Source organism: Podarcis vaucheri (assembly GCF_965113315.1).
Source record: "Podarcis vaucheri genome assembly, chromosome: 14".
Lineage (NCBI taxonomy): Eukaryota > Metazoa > Chordata > Lepidosauria > Squamata > Lacertidae > Podarcis > Podarcis vaucheri.
Window position 1 is genome coordinate 36470375 of NC_138752.1, and position 21366 is coordinate 36491740.

At 45.3% G+C, this 21366-nt stretch overlaps 1 long non-coding RNA gene across 1 annotated transcript; it reads left to right on the plus strand.

Annotated features, from left to right (window-relative positions):
* Nucleotides 1-3702: 3702 nt before the first annotated feature.
* Nucleotides 3703-20449, plus strand: LOC309518653. The gene is made up of 3 exons (XR_014213578.1): nt 3703-4282; nt 17898-17964; nt 20186-20449. It is a non-coding gene; the product is annotated as an uncharacterized lncRNA (long non-coding RNA).
* Nucleotides 20450-21366: the final 917 nt, after the last annotated feature.

Genomic DNA, 21366 nt, shown 5'->3' on the forward strand with positions numbered 1-21366 from the left:
AGGGAAAACGAGAAACTGAGAGGCAATTGAAAAGGATGTGTTTGGCATGCAGAGGGTCCCAAGACATAAAGCAGGGCTGACGTGAAAGAGGAGAGATGGAGGAGGAAGTGCAGAAGAGGGTCTTCATCTCTCCCCAGAATGGCAGCTGCGAACAATGAGACTCAGAGATTTCCAAACTGTTCATTTAGCAGCCCTGGTCTAAAAACGCTGATGGTTCTTTTTTGATAAGTGCCAGGCAGGCAACAAGCAATCTCTATCCCCCTGTTTTGTTACTAGCTGTGTAGCACTGCCCTCTGCTGTTTGGAAGGAGTCACATCGGTATGTAGGATGCAGGAACGATTTTCTCTGCAGGTTGGGTGAGTGAGTGACACTAGAAAGCAGAAAGCTGCCTTATACTGAGTCAGACTAGCTCAGCATTGTCTGCACTGACTGGCAGCAGCTCTCCAGGGTTTTAGGCAGGATTTCAGCCCTACCTGGAGATGCTGAGAACCAACCTGGAATCTTCTGCATGCAGAGGAGACGCTTCATCATTGAGCCTTTCCTGGGATGAAAGAGAGAAGCAAAGGAAGCATACTGGGTCCAGCCTTTTCGTTCCTCTGTCAAAATGAGGATGGGGAACACCTGGCTTGACAACCATACGTGTGAAAAGGATCTAGGAGTCTTACAAGACCACAAACTTAACATGAGTTAATAGTGTGATGCAGCAGCAAAAAAGGGCTAATGCTATTCTAGGCTGCATCCGCAGTATGCTTCTGTGTCCCGATCAAGGGAAGTAATGGTCTTGCTCTATTGGGTCTTGGTCAAACCACACCTGGAATACTGTGTTCAGTTCTGGGAAGTTTAAGAAGGACGTGGGAGGGAATATGAACGCCATCTTCAAATATCTAAAGGGCTGTCACATGGAAGATGGAGCATGCTTGTTTTTTGCTGCTCCAGAGGGTAAGATCTGAACCAATGGATTCAAATTAGGGGGGGGGGGAATTCTGGCTTAACTTTAGGAAGAACTTTCTGAAGAAAGAGCTGTTCGACAGTGAAACGAACTACCTTGGAAGATGGCTTCAAAAGAAAGGTTGGATGGTCATCTGTCAGGGATTATTTAGCTGTGATTCCTGCATTGCGGGGGGTTGGACTAGATGACCCCTGAGGGTCTTCCAACCGTACCATTCTATGATTCTGTGTTTTAACAAAGTTTACAGAATTAGTTTAAAAAATCTCTGAACTTCCCCTGAAAGTGTTTCCCTTAACTGCCGAGTGAACTGAACATGAATTAAGTGCACTTCAGGATAGAACATTAAACAATTTCTTGTTTGTCTTAAAGTTCATTCTCTTACATCTGTGTGTTTACTCTTTAGATTCCTTGGGCCTTAAAGTTTAAAGATCATAATTGTTGAGGAAAATAAAGTAAACCATTCACATTCCACTGTGTGTGTGTGTGTGTGTGTGTGTGTGAGAGAGAGAGAGAGAGAGAGAGAGAGAGAGAGAGGATGTTTTCTTAGTCTTCTTGCGTATCTTTTGTATGTTAGCACATCAGCTTGTAACACTCAGGATGCAAAGGGGGGAAAATTGCTGAGGATCAGTTGGATGATTTGAATCAAACAGTGAACCAAACCAGTTTGTTTGGTGGCAGGATAGATGTGAACTGGAATTAGTTCCTTTTTAAGATGAGCTTTCCAAGCTTTGCCTGTCACTCAACTTCTGGTTCCTGACTTGCTTCATCACTTCAAGCTACTATGGCACCCTGTATGAGCCTAAAATTTGCCCTTATCCCCAACCCTGCTTGGGAAGGAGGCATGAGGTGTCTGATAAGGTCCTAGAGTCTTCCCGCCTCCTTCCCAAAATGGGGAAAGTGCTAAATAGGCTTTGGGAAGAAGACAGGAGGACTCTAGGACCCTGTCAGCACCTCATGCCTCCTTCCCTCGCCCAGCACTAAGGCTGCCCCTGCTGCCTAGGAAATATATGTGTACTAAGTTTAATTCCCACAGATCTTTACCAGTTGGAAGGCAGAGTATCCTGCTTGTGGGTTTCCCCACAGGAATCTGTCTGGCCACTGTGAGAATAGGATGTTGGACTTGCATGGCCCTTCGTCTGATCCAGCAGGCTCTTATTATGCTCATATGTTGTAAACTCCTAACTGTGGCCACCAGAGGGCACTTTAAGACTGCATCTGCTGCAGGCCATGACAATCCCCACTTTCCCTCATAGCTTCCTAGATCAAAAGAAAATTTCATTATTGCTTACATCAGCCTTTCCTCAACTTGGTGCCAGATTACATCCCCCATGATCTCTTGATAACTGGCTGTGCCAACTGGGGCTGATGGGAATTAATATCCAAAATACCGGGTTGGAGAAGGCCGACCTATATGATCGTTTTATTACCAGATGAAATACAAGCGTGTCGAAATGCTCCTGATTCCGTCTGCGACTTCCAGGATATCTTTTTTGCCCATCTTTTTCAGCCTATCCTAATTTGGGAAGGTGGGAGGGAGACATTGGGCACAGTCTGATAAACCTGACGTACCAAACTTTCACATTAAAATGGCTGTTCCCCCAGATAACGCCTGTTGTGGCAGTGGAAAATGTCACAGAAATAAGAGGGGGCCTCTGGAAGGCACTTTGGTGAGAGGCCCCTCCAACCGGGCCTGCCCCAGACTGAAGTGAACCGTGGGCATTTTTTTACCTCACGATAACCGAGCGTGCAAATGGTTAGCCACTGTCCTGTCCTGGGACCTGGAAGGCTTTGGAGTGGTGAAACTCCCCTCCAGGGAGGCTGGACAGATCAGAAGCCATCTGGGAAGTAGCTGGCGAGTTTTAAAAAATGCAGCAAATTTGGCTACTTTGAACATTCATACGGTTGGACATGGCCGTTGGAAACAGTGCTAGCTCAACAACTTTTCCGTCCGGATTTTCACTTTTTGAAATAGAGCAACTCTAACTCAGCAGCCATTGCAGACGAAGGTCCTGTGGGATGTGAAACACAAGTAGCAGTCAAGTACAACATTCCTTGTTTGCCTAGAGTGGACGTGCAAAGGGGATGTTTGTTCCAGCCAGTCGAAAACTTCCTGTTTCCTCCTGGGCTGGGACATACTTCCTCTATCACGTGACTAGAAGTGGATGTGACCTTACCTGTCCAGGTAACAAATAGGACAAGGCATGCAGTCATCACTTTCTTTCCTCTCTTCCTCTCTTTGAGTTCCTTTTGTCGTGTGAGCTGCAGCGACTGCTAGTCTGCAGTCACTGGGATTATCCCCTCATATGAGGTAGATCCACATGTATATATCTCTGTAACTAAGTCTGCCTTCGGGGATCCAACTGTGAACTGATGCTGATGCTGTGAGAAAACTACTTTTATATATCTTAAATAAGATTGTGTCGTGTTTATTCTTTTAAGAGGGAAATACAGTCATACCTCGGGTTGAATATGCTTCATGTTGAGCGCGTTCCACGGCAACCCGGAAGTAATGGAGCACGTTACTTCCGGGTTTCACCACTCGTGCATGCACAGACGCTCAAAATGACATCACGCGCATGCGCAGAAGTGGCGAAAAGCGGTGCGCGCATGCGCAGACGTGCCATTGCTAGTTACGTTTGCTTCTGGATGCAAACGGGGCTCGAGAAAAGATCCCGTTTGCATCCCGAGGTATCATTGTAAAGGGATCTTACTAGGAATCTATATTGAGAAGCTTAAACAAGCTTGCAACCAGCTACCCGTTGTGCGTTTAAAAGGGAAATGTTAAAACTCTGCTAAGTTATAGAACTTGCTAGTGCAAGTTAGGAAGGATATTAATCAACAATATATCCTCTCCTGCCTCCCTGAACATTCCCACAGGTCCCACATTTTGCCTCTGCTCTAGCTTCCGGCCAAGGCTTCTTTCCCTCCAACCCCTTCTCTATGCCTTCCCTTCCCAACTGTGAGGAAAGTACCAGGCCACCCATGGGTGGCAGAGACCCCTTGACAACAGCTGGGTACTCTGGGGTCACAGCTGAACCCCACTGGCCCACTGGACCCACCTCCTCGCCTTGGGCCCAACGCAGAGATGGAGATTTTGTGCAGCTTCGCCATGGCAAACAGAAGGGTTGGGCGAGGAAGACACGCCAGAGGTTTAGTCCATGCTTTACTGGAGATGAATGAGCCCCAGGCCTGTTGCTGCATCGAAGGCGGGCTGTTTATTTCTGCTCCTGGTGACAGGAAGAAAGGGATCTCGAAAGGAACTGCTGTAGGCATCACGGTCCCTCCGAAGGCACCTGAAAATCTCAGGTTTCTTCTGGAGGTGGGAAGAACAGGGTACTGGATTAGACGGGACCTTGGCAGCCGCTTCTTATTCTCCTATCCTTTTGCGTGCTTTCTTGTTGTTGTTCTTTTATGGCTGTAACTGTGTTCTTTGTTTTATCGTGTAAGCCATACTGGGACTTTATGGAAAACACCAAGGAAGACATCTAATTCATTAAATAAATATTCATTTCTTTGGGGTAAATATATAGTAACAACAACTGAACCATTTGCTGCCTCCATTATGTCTAGTAGCCATGGATAGCTTTATCCTTCATGAAATTGTCCAGTCCTCTTTTAAAGCCATACAAGTTGGTGGGCATCACTCCCTCATGTGGGAGTGAGTTCTGTAGTTTTACTATGCACTGCATAAAGAAATCCTTTCTTCTTCTTCCTCTTCTATCATTATTCATTTCATTATATTTTTTGCAAAAAAATCCAAAGTGGTTTACAAAACATTAAAACATCAGCTAATACAAGCCAGAAAATAAATAAAACTTTACTGAAGAAATCAAAGTATATATTCAAAGCAATGTCATTAACAGGAAACTAAAATATTATCTTAAAGATTGCAAAATAAAACCTTCTAAAACAGGTTAACTACAGAATGCATGTGTAACACTGCAAAGTTAACTGCCCCCCCCCCATCATAAACGCTTAAAAAGGGAGCACGACTAAAGGAAGTCAAATATAAAATGCACATTTCAAGCAGCATAATTAACAAAAGAATAATCTGCTCCAAATCTTCCAACACTCAACTTCATTGAACATCCATGAGTTAAATGAAAGAGATAAACTTTTCTTTATCCCCTTTCCCCATGCCATACATAATTTTATAAACTTGTGCCATGTCACCTCTTAACCAGCTTTTCGCTAAACTTAAAAGTCCCGAAAGCTGCAAACTTTATTCATAGGGGAGTCACTCCATCCTAGTTATCATTTTGGCTATCCTTTTCTGAACCTTTTCCAACTCTACAATATCCTTTTTGAGATGAGGCGACCAGAACGGTACACAGCATTTGAAATGCAGTCACACCATAGATTTGTAGAGCAGCATTAGGATATTGACTTGGAATAACAAAGGAAATGGCCTTATACTGAGTCAGACTATTGGTCCACCTAGCTCAATGTCGTCTACACTGACCAGCAACACCTCCAGAGGGGTGATTGCAAAGTTGATTTCAGTAATGTGGATCAGGAAGCAACACCACATATCAGAAGGCTACTGGTCACCCCCTTTCAATAGCAAAACAGAAAGTAAAAAAGACTCCTACTATCCAAGAATGGTGTGACAATATTTGGAAAACATTAACTATGGCGACAATCTCATGTCAGTTAAAGGCTGCAGCTAATTGCAGATTAATTTAAAGGCTATAGCAAATCAATTGAAATTTCTGCTTCCTTATTTAATGATTATTTTATAATGAAATGATGACTAGTTCTAAATGTAATGGACATGGCTAATTGGAAATACATAAAGCCACTTGAATACTCTTCAATAGTACATTAATCAGCAGAAGATACATATCTATCTATATCTTTTATTGATTATATCTGTTTAATTTTTTTAATATACATGTGTGCCCCGCCAGAACTTTTGTTATACCTCCTACTGTCCTCTCTGTGTTTATTTCTTTCCTTGAAGCTTGTTTGTTAATTTTAGGCTTAATCTTATACATACTCACTTCGGAGTACCGGTAAGTCCCGTTGAACTCAATGCAGCTTCCTTCTGAGTAGGAACATATAGGACTACACTGTTATTTATTTACATAGCATCCTATGTACGAAGAACCACCTAGTAAAAAGTGGGGAGGGGGGGACTACATAGTTTGGTTTTTAATTAAATGCACAATATCTATTATTGTTGTTGGGTTTTGTTTTGTTTTTAAAGTTCTGCATCTTTTAAATGGATCAGACTCCAAGGCAAATCTAGTATATAGCTGTATTGATTTTATTTTTTTGAAAACTCTGGGACGATCTGTTTAGGAGGAGAATAGAAGACACTTAACTGGCACAATCAACTCTAAAATATTATACAAACTTGCTTGGTATTTGACTTCATAATTTACGTTTCATGTGCATGGAATGTTTCGGGGGGTATATGAGAATTGTTTGTTTTAAGCAATTTTAGAAACTGGAATATAAAGTGTGTGTGTGTGTGTGTGTGTGAGAGAGAGAGAGAGAGAGAGAGAGAGAGAGAGAGAATTTAGCTTGGCTGGCAGGCTGTCAATTCTGACTCTCCTTCTTTCTCTCCCCTGATTGCTGCCTAATTTTAAGGTGTCATGATCAGGCCACCTCTCCCATCAGCTTCTCCTATTTGAGTACACCTTTCCAAATTTGATGTTTTCCCAAGTCTTTTTCCTGATAGTCACAGTGAAGTATTAATTAAAGGGGAAGTATGCCAAGGCAGGGAGTCAAAAGTTCAGCTGCCAGGTTCCCCCGCCCAGGCAATTGAACAAGAGGAAATAGAGAGGCAAAAAAAAAAAAAAAAATCCCAGCCAAATGACCACATAGCTCAGCTCATTAAGTGACCGGGAACCTGCCAAAGCGTGGCCATTAATTCCACCCAATTGATTGCTGCTTCCCATTCTGCAGAGTCAGGCCCACAAAGTACGGGTCCCATCCCTTCTCTCGGGAAATATTTATTTAAACCCAGCCCTGCGTGAACAGCAGTTTGTGAATGCCATTTAGAGACAGGCTACAGGTTCCAAACGACCCAACACCATTTAGATGCGGTCACTGTAAGAGAGGGAGAGAGAGTGTGCATGTGCGTGTGCTTTTTAAAGAGTGAATAGTAGATGGGGGAGGCAGAACTGGACCTAGACTTGGGGATTAGGAGGATTTAAAACCATGGGTAGGCAAACTAAGGCCTGGGGGCTGGATCCGGCCCAATTGCCTTCTCAATCCGGCCCACGGATGGTCCAGGAATCAGCGTGTTTTTACATGAGTAGAATGTGTCCTTTTATTTAAAATGCACCTCTGGGTTATTTGTGGGGCCTGCCTGGTGATTTTACATGAGTAGAATGTGTCCTTTTATTTAAAATGCATCTCTGGGTTATTTGTGGGGCATAGGAATTCGTTCATTTCCCCAAAAAAAATGTAGTCCAGCCCCCACAAGGTCTGAGGGACAGTGGACCGACCCCCTGCTGAAAAAGTTTGCTGACCCCTGATTTAAACTCTCTGTACCCTGCTGTGATCAAGCCTTCTCTTGTAGTGGTTAAGAGCGCTAGACTCGTAACCTGGTGAACCGGGTTCGCATCTCCGCTCCTCCACATGCAGCTGCTGGGTGACCTTGGGCTAGTCACACTTCTCTGAAGTCTCTCAGCCTCACTCACCTCACAGACTGTTTGTTGTGGGGGAGGAAGGGAAAGGAGAATGTTAGTCAGTTTGAGACTCCTTCGGGTAGTGATAAAGCGGGATATCAAATCCAAACTCTTCTTCTTCTTCTTGCACCTGCTCTTTGCATCGTGAGGAACCCTCCCAAAGGCTCCAGTAGGACTTGGATGTGGTAGAGGATTGAGGAAAAGCAGGTCCAGGAAGCCGCATATGGTCCACCAGTGGCTTCTCTATTCGGTTCTCAGGAATGTCCCTAGACCCTGCTCTTCATGCTACTCCCCCCTTGAGTGTTTTCCCTCAGCTGGAATGTGTCCTTCATCTGTGATAATGGCTCTCACTTTTGCATGCTTGGAATAGGAATGAGGTTGACATCTTCTTTGGGGTACTTTTGGTGGCAGTTAAAGACTCATTGGCTCACTGCTAGCACCCATCCTGGTGCCTCTTTTATGGTGATCTTTTAATAGTGATTTTGGTTCTGTTGAATTTTCGAAGGCTTTTATAGTGTGACCCATGATATAGACTAAAAAAAAAAAAGACTCCCCCCCCCAAAAAAAAACCCACCCTCAGACCAATGAGGACTCTGCATGCCCAATGGCTACAGAGTATGTGTTGGGGGAAGTGGAACCAGACAACTAGGGGGAGGGAATGGAATGGAGTATCCTGAAATAAGGCATGGTTGCCTGGGACACTGAACAGGGACACTCCACACTGCAGCAAAATAGGAAGATGGGAAGCTACCTTTTGTTGACTAAGTCCATTGGTCTATCTACATCAGTATTGGCTACACAGGATGGCAGCAGCTCTCCAGAGTTCCAGACAGGGAGTTTCTCCCAGTTCTACCTGGAGTTGCCAGGGATCTTCTGCATGCAAGGCAGTAGCTGCTCAACCACTGAACTACACCATAAGAACACAAGAAGAGCCCTGCTGGTTGACCGGATGTCTTCAGAAATCCTAAAAGCAGCACCTGAGTGCAATGATGATCTAACCTCTTGTGATTCACAGCAACTTCACCAAAAGATTACAGGTCTCAGTGTTGTTCTAGTCCAGGGGTCAGCAAACTTTTTCAGCAGGGGGGCCAGTCCACTGTCCCTCAGACCTTGTGGGGGGGGCGGACTATATTTTGAAGGGGGAAAATGAACGAATTCCTATGCCCCACAAATAACCCAGAGATGCATTTTAAATAAAAGGACACATTCTACTCATGTAAAAACACGTTGATTCCCAGACCATCTGCGGGCTGGATTTGGAAGGCGATTGGGCCAGATCCAGCCCCCAGGCCTTAGTTTGCCTACCCATGTTCTAGTCATGAATTTGTAGGAGAAGCGTTGTTTTCTCCTCACCTCCTCACCCTAAGCGCCTAGCAAGTGGCTATTTTATCAACCCACATTTGCAAGAGAGAGAGAGAGAGAGAGAGAGAGAGAGAGAGAATCTACTGCTCCTTTCAAGATAACCCCTCCCAGAAGCTGCGCAGATTGACAAAGGACCATATTCCATCTCCCTAGCAATAAATGCCCTTCTGTGCCCAGTCAAAGTGAGACGGCGTTTAATTGAATTAAGATTCCAGCAGGAAAGGCAAGATGCCAGGAGCCTCCAGTTTTGCTGCCTCCTCTCCTCTCCTCCCTGACCCTCCCCCCCTCCCCACTTTCCTAATTTCTGGGCTAACCTAACCTAGAACTGTCATCTCCATCCCTCGCTGCTTACTTCACTCCTCAGCAATGTGGAAGCGTTCAAAGAGGAAGATGTGTTGGCTGGGATGGAGATGGGGGTGGGAGGGTTGGGGGGGGTGGGAGGAGGGTGAGAGCGTGTTTTCCCAGGCTCGTTGAGATTCATAAATTTAACTCGGGGTGCGGGGTGGAAGTAAGGGAACAAAGAGAAGAAAGCAGCGAGAAAGGCTGGCTTGCTGGAAGGAGCGGCGCAACAGCTCCGAAACGGTTAAACCAAGGCAGCCGCCCAGCACCGTAGGGGCAAAGATGCCCATGTTTCGGAAGCTTTTGACAGGAGAGCCGCTGGCTGGCATCCAGGGCTTCAGGGGTATACAAAAGGGGCTGAGGCTTTGCTGCCAAACACAGCTCTTGTCTATAGCCATTCTCCAAAGAGTTGTGTGCCATAACAAGGCCAATTTTAAGAAGCTGGGACTGCAGTTTTAGGGGCGCAGGAAGCTGCCATCTACCAAGTCCGTATGGTGGCTGGTCCGTATATAAGAACAGTTTTAAGAACATAGCAGAGGCCTCCTGGATCAGGCCAGGGGCCCATCTAGTGCAGCAACCTGTTCTCACAGTAGCCCATCAGATGCCGCAAGGGGAAGGATGCAACCAGGCCCAGAATGCAACAGCAACACTTGTAATTCCGGTCCAGTGGTATTCAGAGGTATTCTGCCTCTGACAGTAGAGGGAAAGCACAGCTAGCAGCCTCATCCTCCATAAATCCTCTTTTGAAGTCACCTAAACTGGTGACCATCACTAAATCACGTGGGAGCAGATTCTATGTAAGTTGCATGAAAAAGTACCATATTTTTCGTTCTATAAGATGCACCAGACCATAAGACGCACCTAGTTTTTGGAGGACGAAAACAAGGAAAAAAATATTCTGAATCCCAGAAGCCAGAACAGCAAGAGCGATTGCTGCACAGCGAAAGCAGCAATCCCTCTTGCTGTTCTGGCTTCTGGGATAGCTGCGCTTATGGATTCACTCCATAAGATGCACACACATTTCCCCTTACTTTTTAGGAGGGAAAAAGTGAGTCTTATAGAGCAAAAAATATGGTACTTTTCTTTATCTTCCCTGAACCTTCCATTGGATGGCCTTGAGTTCCAGTACTTGGGGGACGGGACTTCTCCCTATCCACTTTCCAGCGGTTCTCAACCTGTGGGTCCCCAGATGTTGTTGGACTACAACTCCCACCATCCCTGAGCTCTGGCCTTGCTAGCTAGGGGTGATGGGAGTTGTAGTTCAACAACATCTGGGGACCCACAGGTTGAGAAAGGCTGCTCTAGACCATATATAATTTTATACACCTCTACCATGTCTCCACCTTGAGCCATATCTGTCTAAACTACAAGGAGACAAGAAGAAGTAAAGGTACAGGGATAGTCTGGGCATGTGGATGTCCCTCACTCAATCTGTCTTAAACACCATGCAAACCCTTCTTCTGCAGAGAGAGACCTACAAGGCCAGGTTGGTTCCTAGGAAACATCTATTGCAGGACAGACCAAGGAGAGAAAACTGTTGAATTGTAGCCCATGCTAGCCCCACTCATTTCAATGGGTCTACTCTGAGTAGAAGAACGTCGTTGGCTACATTATCACAAGTGAAACGTACAAGAGAGAAGTCACCTGTATTCTTGGCATATCAGAAAATTGTCTTAATGTTTTGTAAGCAAAGCGGGATAGCTTTATAGAACGTAGCTCTTTCTTTTTGCTGGTCACCAGACTGAATGCTTCCCTATCTCTCCTATCAACAAATCTTCCTTTTCCCCTTCTCTGCTCCCCCCCCCCATTCTGCAAAATGCACCCCCCCCCCGTCTTAATCACAAATGCCCAGCTCTCTTCTCCCATTCAATATGCACCCCCTGCTGCGTCCTTTAGAACCCGGGGAAAGGATAACTTCAGCAACAGCTGCTGGCTCATACTTCCCTTGGCAATCACATCCTCCTCCCCACCATGACTATTTCCCTGCTCCCAGCCCAAAGAAGTCCCCCTCCCCCTCCCAATAGAAGAGAGTCTATATACTCCCTGAAAAAGCCCATGCTGAAAAAGCCCATGGCATGCATTTCTGTTGTCTCAAGCCCAGCTCAACGTATGCATGAAGTCGCGTCCTCAGTTGCTGTGCATGTGTGCAAACTCTCTAACACACAGGGAAGTATAGAGAGGGGAAATGCAAACAGTGGCGCCAAAAGAGCATGAAATGCAAGAGGTGAAAGACAAGCACAGTGACAGCGGAGGTACTAAATGGCCTTTGCTGACTGCTCCCTCTCTCATCATAATTCTAGAACTCAGGGACATCCAATGAAGATCAGGACAAACAAAAGAAAGGACTACTTCACACAGCCTGAAGTTAAACTATGGAATTAGTTCCCACAAGAGGCAGTGAGGGCCGGCATCTTGGGTGGCTTCAAAAAAGAGGATTAGGCATATTCAGGTAGGAGATGCCTTTCAGTGGCCACTAACAATGATGGCCACATCCACTGCTGGAGGCAGCATGCATCTGAATACCAGCTGCTTGAAGCCACTGTGAGAACAGCATGTGGACTAGGAACATAGGAAGCTGCCTTATACTGAGTCAGACCACTGGTCCATCTAGCTCAGCATTGTCTACACTGATAGGCGGTGGGTCTCCAGGATTCAAGGCAGGAGTCTCTCCCAGCCCTACCAGGAGATGAACCTGAGACCTGCTGCGTGCAAATCAGATGCTCAGCCCCTGACCTATGAAGCTTTGGCCTGAGCCAGCAGGGCCCATATTATGCTCTTAAAGGTAAAGGGACCCCTGACCATTAGGTCCAGTAGCAGACAACTCTGGGGTTGCGGCGCTCATCTCGCTTTATTGGCCGAGGGAGCCGGCGTACAGGTTCCGGGTCATGTGGCCAGCATGACTAAGCCGCTTCTGGTGAACCAGAGCAACGCACGGAAACGCCGTTTACCTTCCCGCCGGAGCGGTACCTATTTATCTACTTGCCCTTTGATGTGCTTTCAAACTGCTAGGTTGGCAGGAGCAGGGGCCGAGCAACGGGAGCTCACCCCGTCACGGGGAATCAAACCGCCGACCTTCTGATCGGCAAGTCCTAGGCTCTGTGGTTTAACCCACAGCACCACCTGCATCCATTATGCTCTTAGGTTCTCTCTAATAGCAAATGCAAGAGGTGGAAAAAATGAAGCCCAAACAGGGCTGCTGAGAGGTGTAAGTGTGCTTTGCAAAAGTTTGAAGTTTTTTTTAAAAAAAGAACATGAACACCAATGAAATACTGAGAAGAGGACTTGGGAAGAATATAAATTCTGTTTAATTTGCCTTCCCCTTCCCGATTAGGTAGAAAGGTAAGGTAAAGGACCCCTGGGTGGTGAAGTCTAGTCAAAGGCGACTATGGGGTGCAGCGCTTATCTTGCTTTCAGGCCGAGAGAGATGGCGTTTGTCCACAGACAGCTTTCCGGGTCATGTGACCCGCATAACTAAAGCGCTTCTGGTGCAACGGAACACTGTGAAGGAAACCAGAGCACACTTTCCCGCCACAGCGGTACCTATTTATCTACTTGCACTGGCGTGCTTTTGAACTGCTAGGTTGGCAGGAGCTGGGACAGAGCAACGGGAGCTCACCTCGTCGTGGGGATTCAAACCGTCGACCTTCAGATCAGCAAGCCCAAGAGGCTCAGTGGTTTAGACTACAGTGCCACCAACATCCCAATTATATTACACTAGAAACAGTGACAAGAAACCTCAAAGTCAGGTGGCCAAATGTGTCCTACTTTACAGCAGGCAGACCTCCGCCTGAAGGGCAGTCAGGGGACAGTCCTCTATTTGAAGGCATCCCCACTTTGAAAGGCTGCCTGGTCAAAGCCTGAGTTAAAGAACTTGGACAGCAGGCACACAGGATTTGTCCCTCTTCTCTTTAAATTCAAGTCATCCTTCTGAAATTTGCATCTATAGTTGAAAGTAGTTATTCACGTTTTAATGCATGGCTATATCCCCTGCCTGTTCTTTTTTTTGGTGATGTGCACATTTATATTTATTGTTATAAAATTTATCACCCGGCCCTTCCCCAGCAGGTGCTAAGGCATTTACAACAATATAAGATTCAAAATTAAAAACATTTAAAACTGGTTGCAGTCACAGGAATAGGGTGTGCCCTGAAAACACACATTTCAGGTGTCAAAGGTCAGGGTAAAGAGATAGGATATGAATTTGCTGAATTAATTTCTAAAAAGGGATACAAGAATGGGAGATGTGAGGAAGTCGGGAAAATAAGCTAATTGAAGATGAGAATTAAGAAAGAGGGAAATTTTTGTTTTTTGTTAATATATGTGTTTTTATCTCTTTTTTCTTTTTTCTTTTGATGTGTTTAATGTTTGCATTTTTGTATTGTATTGTTTTCTGTGACTTTGTATTTTCTTTGTCTTTGTATGTTTTTCTTATTGTGAAACTTAATAAAATATTTATTAAAAAAAACCCACAAAGGTCAGGGTAAAGAGGCCACATGGTCTAACGCCTGCATGACCCCAGGCTGAACAATCTCAAATATTAGAAGTAATATTTCATATCAGATTAGGCAGGGGAGACAGTACAGTGCAGCAGTTAGAGGGTCAGACAAATCCCTGGGAGACTGGGATTCAAATCCCTACTTGGCCAGTCACAGTCTCAACCTAGCCTACCACACAGGGCTGTTGTGAAGTTTAAACAGCATGAAGGAGGAAAACACTGCATGCCACCTTGGAGGAAAGGTGAGATAGAAATGTAATAAAACAAATAAATCCACAGAGCAATCATTTTCCATTTCAGTTAACTGAACAGAATTGTAACATATGCTATGATATGGGGTGTCTTGCTGGGAGGGATAAAGGCATTGCATTTCCAAGAAAGGGAACAAAAATCTGCATTAAAATTGTATACGGTAATTCCAAGGTGTAGATGCTAATTTAGAAGTGCTATAATTTAAACAGAAATGCAATGGGAAGGACTTTGGCCAGGTGACTTGCGTGATAGGTAACAATGGACAATGTTAAAGCCCCACCCCACTCTCCTTTCTTGGGATTCTTCCTCTCTGAAATATAGAGGATTCCTTCAAATAGAGGACTTTCCTGGATAACGTAGGACGCATACGGACAGAGCTTCCCTCCCTTCTAAATTTCCTGCTGGGTGGCAAGGCAAGGGTTAACACAGCCCAGTTCTCAAGAGGTGGTGTTGTTGACAGCTGTGATGAATGAGGCATGAATCCACCTCTGGCTGGACTGAGAGGCAGGATGGGGGTGTGCGGAGGAGAGAAAATTACCATTATCCACACCCCATGCTCCACTTTTCTCAGCAGGAAGATCTTTCTTCTCTGTTTTGGCACTGGGAGACTGTCTCAGGGCACGAACTCTCAGGTCACTTCACAGGGGGGACTTGCTCCTTCCTTACACCCTTGAAACACCCTTGCTTGCTCACATCCAGGGTGGCAAAACAACCCCCCACCCACCCACTTCCCAGACTGACTATTTCTAAGGCTGCATCATTAACTGGTGATTAACACCAGGAAAGGCCCACTTTAACTGGCAGAGTTGAAAGCAAAAGGTTTTCTGGGCTTTTGTTTAGCATAGACTTACTTGTCCTGATCAAGGATAAGCCATAGTATGTACTGCTCTATTCTGCCTTAATCAGAACCCACCTGAAGCCCTGTGTCCAGTTGAAGGAGGATATTGGCAAGTGGCAACATGTGCAGAGGAGGGTGACCAAGATGATCGGGGGTCTGAAACCGAGCCTTATGAAGAATGATTGAGGGAGTTGGGTATGTTTAGCCTGGAGAAGAGAAGACCAATTTTCATGTCTCTTTTGTAGGAAATGTATACAGTTGTACCTCGGAAGTCCAACAGAATCCATTCTGGAAGTCCGTTTGACTTCCAAAACATTCAGAAACCAAAGCACAGTTTCCGATTTGGACGTTCAGCTTCCAAAAATAGTTCATGAACCAGAACACACACTTCTGGGTTTGCGGCATTCGGGAGACAAAATGTTTGACTCGCAAGGCGTTCGACTTCCGAGGTACCACTGTTCTTGTTTGTCAAGTACACATGGAAGATGGAGCAAGCTTGCTTTTTGCTGCTCCAGGGGGTAGGACCTGAGGCAAGGGATTCGAATCTACAAGAGATGACCCTTGGGGTCCCTTCCAAGTCTTCAATTCTATGATTCTGCGAGTATTTATAGCATGCTTCATAGCTCCCAGAGGGCTATACTGTATTTTCCCTCCACTGTCGGTGGCAGTACAGTCTCTGAATACCAGATAACGGCAATCACAGGTGGGGATAATGCTGTTGTGTGCAGGTCCTGCTTGTGGGATTCCCATTGGTCTATAGCTGGCCACTGTGAGAGTAGGATTTTGACGTTGATGGACTTCTGGCCCGATCTAGGCCTAGGCTCTTCTTACATTTCTGCATTCTTAACCAGGGTGGAATCCACACACACATTAAAAAAAAAACGGCGTGCCAATGCTTTTTAAAAAAACGTTTTGAAAAATACATTGGAATTGCCATAGCTCACTGTCGCCATCTAGTGTCACCTTTGTATACTGCACTCTACTTAAAACATTTTATTTGCAGCTGTGTAGCTGAGTCCCCTGATTATTTGGTCCACATTTCCTGCTTTCGTCACTGATCTTCTCTTGTGCCAACCTAGGCAGGCAGCACCTCCTGCTGAGGACCTCTGAATCAGGATACATATTAAAATGCTGTATTTTGGGGAAAATATCCTTGCAAAACTGTGCATATTAGGCAAAACCGCATAGAATAATATTTATAGTGGGGAAAAGCTGCACTTAAACATTAGTGAACTTTTATTAGTTTAAGGTCTGGTTAATTACAACAACATTCCTTCCCCCCCTTTTTATTTCTTTTTTGGTTGTTTTGTTTTCTACATTGGTACTAGTTTCACTCTGTGCACTTGTAATTATGTACCTTTTATTTTTCAATAAAGAATATCAAATGATAATAACAATAAACCAGAATTTGCTAACGGTTGTGGAGATCTGAAGACTGGAAAAAATGAGAAACTGAAAAGTTTTCCCCATTCCTACCCATTGAAGCCCAATCAATATCCAGTCATGTTGGAGACGGTTCGTTATGCCATGATCAGATTGAGGAGGCCTTTTAGAAGGAGCCTGGACAGCTGGAGACTTTGGGTTCACCAGCAAGGAAATGCAAAAGCTCCAGGCAGCTGATGCTGAATGGGCCACCAAGTAACTCCAAGAAGGCAACATCTGTTTGCAGACTGGAGACAAGCAAGAGGGCCTCTTCTGCCCTCAGCGGAACGAAGTGCCTGCATGCCAAGAATATGGCTTTGTGGGGTATATATAATGCAGCATTCACAAGAGCCGGGGAGCAGATGTTTCTCTGTAGGTGAGAAGGTGGCCGAGTCTCTAATCCAGGGGAAAGCAATGCCCTCATTGTTTGAGCATTCCACTCTCTAGGCTCTACAGATGTGTCTGATCTCATTCAGACCGGATGGAGAGCTCAAGGCGGAGGAGGCGCAGGCTCGAGGCAGGCCTGCCGCAAGCGTTTGGCACGTTGGGGTGTGAATGAGAAGGTGCGGAAAGATCCCCATCCCATTCTTGGACAGACGCTGGAGATTGACAAGCCACACGCCATGAAGATCTTTCAATGTAGCGCTAGTGTGGTTTAGTGGTTAGAATGTCCGACTAGAACCAGGAGACAAGGGTTCGAATCCACACTGGCTATGAAGCTCACTGGGCGATTGTGGGCCTCTCAACCTAACTGACCTATGAGGAGGAAGAGAGCTCCTTTAAGAAAAGGGTGGGATCAAAATGCAGGGCATGTGTGCTGTGTCCTGTTGGGGTGTGTGTGGCGGCACTCAACCTTTCTCTGATAGGAAATGTTTGAGAGGGGAATGGGGGAGTGAGAAATGTCCCTATTTTCATCAGAGGAATGCTGGAGGGTATGCAAGCATGGAGACAGCAGACTCAGCAGGCCCCCAGCTCACCTGGTCTCAGCACTCTAAGTTATATTAACTATTGCAAAGTAGATGGGGCTGAGAGTGAGTGACTGGCTCTAAGTGTGCTTCACAGCTGAGTGGGGATTTGAACCCTGGACTCCCAGATCATAGTCCAGCAGTCACACCCGGCTGGCTGGCTGTTTCTTATCTTTGCCTTCTAGCAATCTGATCCATCCTAGTTTGGGTTGTGTGTGTGTGTTTCAGCTCATCACATACCTGTGAGCTTCACCCCCAGGCCTAGCAACAGTTGCCCATGTGGTGTGAGATTCCCCCACTTCATCTTAACGAGGTGCAAAGGGTTGGAAGCCAATTAGGAACAGCTTGTCAACATAGTTAAGTAAGCTTTGCTATGCCGGAAACAAGCCAGGTCTGCTGGGCATTCCTGGAGTTTGAAAGGAGGCAGCATGCCAGAAATCAGCACTCAGGGGCTTGTAAATCTCCAAGAACCAACCCTAGAACAGACTGGCCTTCCTCTGCTGATGATGGAACATTTATTATGCAGTCCCAGCCACACTTACCCATTCAGGTGCCCTTTTCATTTGTGAATTTATGCTCTTGATGGTAGTGGAGCAGTTATGCTCTCGCATTTTCAATACCATTTGTTTTGCAGGTTTCAGGGTAGTCATACTCCCTCATTTCCAATTAGTGCATGTCCCCTCACTTCCTGCTGAATTTCCGTAAGTTTTTAATACTGTAATTATGTGTGTTTATTTGGAAAAGTGCTAACTAGGCTTTGGGAAGGAGGTGGGAGGACTCTAGGACCCTGTCACAGCCATCACACCTCCTTTGCAAAGCCCAGCACCTCCTTACTTTGGGAAAGCAGTGCAGGGGCCACTAGGGGTGTCAAATGTTTCTGAGGGCTGCAAACGATCCATACTGACTCCCCACCAATAACAATATACTATAACAATACACCACATCAGCTGTAACAATAGACAACATCAGGCACTTTGCCAAGCAGGTGTGCTCCAGCTGTTTTGGGCTACAACTTCCTGCCGGCCCAGACAATGCTGGCTAGGTCAGGTAGAAGTTGGTGGGGAATACCAGGCTGGTGAAGTGTCTGATACAGTATATATTTTCCAGAAGAGCAAGTACCCTCCTGGCTTTTAAATCTGCACAGGCTACCACATATGAGCATATCATAAGAGGTGGTTATTCAGCAGTGCCATGTAATCATGTAAGTGACGAGAGCACCAAAGTCAAATCTGAGGAATCTCCTTGGCTTCCTTTCAGAAGTGGGTCACATGCCAGTTGTGGGCAGGACCAGAGAGAAAAGTGGGTGGAGCTATAGATTTAAGGTTTTTTAAAAAAAATTAATACCCTGCTTTGCACATCATCTGGGTCTCAAAGCAGCTCACCAAAAAGGGAGAAAAGAACATAGAATATACTTCCCTGAATTTTGCAGTACAGTCGTACCTTGGAAGTCAAACTGAATCCGTTCCGGAAGCCCGTTTGACTTGCAAAAGTTTTGAAAACCTTTTGGCACAGCCAATCAGAAGCAGCAGAAGCCCTATCAGACGTTCAGGTTCCAAAACCACAATCGCAAACCAGACCAATCACTTCCAGGTTTGCGGCATTCGGGAGCCAAAACAACTGAGTTCCAGGGCGTTTGACAACCAAAGTACGACTGTATAGTTCTTCAGCCATGGAATGTGTCCAAAAGGGCATTTACCGCTGTAAAATATCCTCATACAGTAATTTATTAGTGAAAACGACATACAGAAATGCATTATATTAGGGGAATTTTACCAAAATGTGTATACTAGGAGTGTATACTAAAATGCAAAACATTTTAGGACTGAAACAAAACCTGTTGTGGAGAACTGAATTTAAGACCGGAAAAAGGAAAAACAGACTGACAAGATTCACCCACCCCAAATCCTGGTGTACCTTCTTCCCACCCCTGCCTTTTTAAAGGAGCAGAAACAAACTGGGCCCCTTCCCAATCAGTTGGCAACCTTACGTTAAGCCAGCTGTCCAGGGGATTCAGACTCTGAAAGGCAAAATCTGTGGAACATGTAAATACTTTTTAAAGCACAATTATCCTGCCATTTGAAAGGCATCATACATTATTCCCACAAAGGGGTAGCAGAGCACATAACTGTGCAGATGTGGCAGGCCTGGCCCCAGGGCAGTGAAAGGAACTGGGGTTTTGGGGTGGGGGAGGGCAGTGTTTCCTGCTGACATCCCTCCACCCCTTATGAAGATGGCGGGCTTTGATCTTAGGCAAGACTAACAGTCATTTATGATAACCAGCTGGGAGGAGGCTGCTATGATGGCCCCTCTCCTTGTGTTGCTTCCAACCCTGGGACCCCTGACTTTTGAACTCTGACCCCCCACCGTCTCAGTGCCCCACTGCAGGGAGCCTCCAGAGCTGAGATAATGAAGATCATGAAAGTGAATAGAGCCAAGAGAAGAAATTATGCCACTGATGACCGGGAGGCTAAGAATGGACGAATATGCCAATTTCACTTTCTAATTCCCCCTCCCCCTCCCACCCTTAACCCCCATTCTCCATATTTCCACATTGGCTTGAATATATGGGGGCTGGAGTGTGTGTTGTATCCCCTCGTGAAAATTCAACAGAGTTTTAGTGTGAATTTACCCTAATATACACACTTTCATATGCAATTGTTCCTAATATAAAGACGTTTCTGTATGTGATAGTTCCTAAATATGTTTTGAATGCTATCTCCACCAATATAGGCATTTTTAATGCACACTTCGCCCCAGTTTATGCATTTTAGCACACATTACTTGGCAGGAGAACTGCATTCCAAATCTGGAGAAGTGCGAATTTTGAAGGATTGAGTTCCACGTATTATTTTGGAAAATGCAAATTAGGTAAGTTCCCTTTTAAATGCGAACTGAATAGAGTTTCTCCACTCTCCCTAACAGAAGATGGATCAGGCTCTACCAGTAAATCTCTGAGTGATTTCCAATAGATCACAGCGAGGGATGCCTAGAGGATTCCACCCCATTTATGAATTCTGGATCCTGTGCAAGTTGCCTAAATGTGGACACAAACTCTGCTCAGACTGGCTGGAGACAGGAGACTTTTGAAGACATTTTGAAGTGTATACTTGCAACGCTCGATTACTAAATAGGCAGAGTAGGCACCACGGTGCCTATGGGCTCCACTCCTTTTAGGGGCCTCACGACAATGGATCAAAATAATATTGTGTAATAAAACTGGTTAATTAAAATTGTTGGTTGGTAAAATCAAAAACGTATTAGATGATTTGCAAGCCCCCCCCCAAGATTTAGACTGCCTAGGGGCCTCTATGGGGCTTAATCTAGAACTGTATACTTGATTCTGACCAAACTGAGCCTCCTAGAGCAAAATATACATCCATAGGCTTAGTTTGGTCAGAATTGAGCATACACTTCTGGAATTAATGCTAATTTGTCTGGTTCTTCTTGCATTTTTATGTTCAGGGAAGCATCCATTCTGTCTTTGCAACCAGGGCTGTCTCTGGTTGGCCACTATAAAAACAGGATGCTGGACTAAATGGGCCATTGGTCTGATCCAGCAGCCAGGCTCTTCTTAATTGGAACTGTCTACTCTACCAGCTGTTTTTATGTGCAAGAGATATCACTTACTTCTATCCATTTACATCCCATCTTTCTTCCAGGTAGTGGACATGGTCCTCCGCCCTCCTTATTTTAGCCTCACAACAAACCTGAGGACTTTAGGCAGAGGGATTGTGACTGGCGCAAGCCACACACACACATACCCATGCTTCATGGCCAAGTGGGGCACTGAACCCTGGTTTCCCAAGTCCAAGGTCAATATAACCCCACCTTGGGCTCTGCACAATCTTATATCATAATATTGGGTATGTGTGTGTCTAGTTAAATATTCTGGGTTTGTGTGGGCATATTTAAAAAAAACACTATTAATACAAAATTATTTCTAGTAAAGGAAAAAGTTGTGGCTGGGGCCTTGTGATGAAGAGTGCCTGCTGTTTTTCAGAATTTACCAACACAACACTGCACTACTCCCCACCCCTTGAAATGCAGCTCAGAAGAGATGGGAGACTGGTAGATGCCTTGCTCTGCCTCTTATTTCAGCCTAC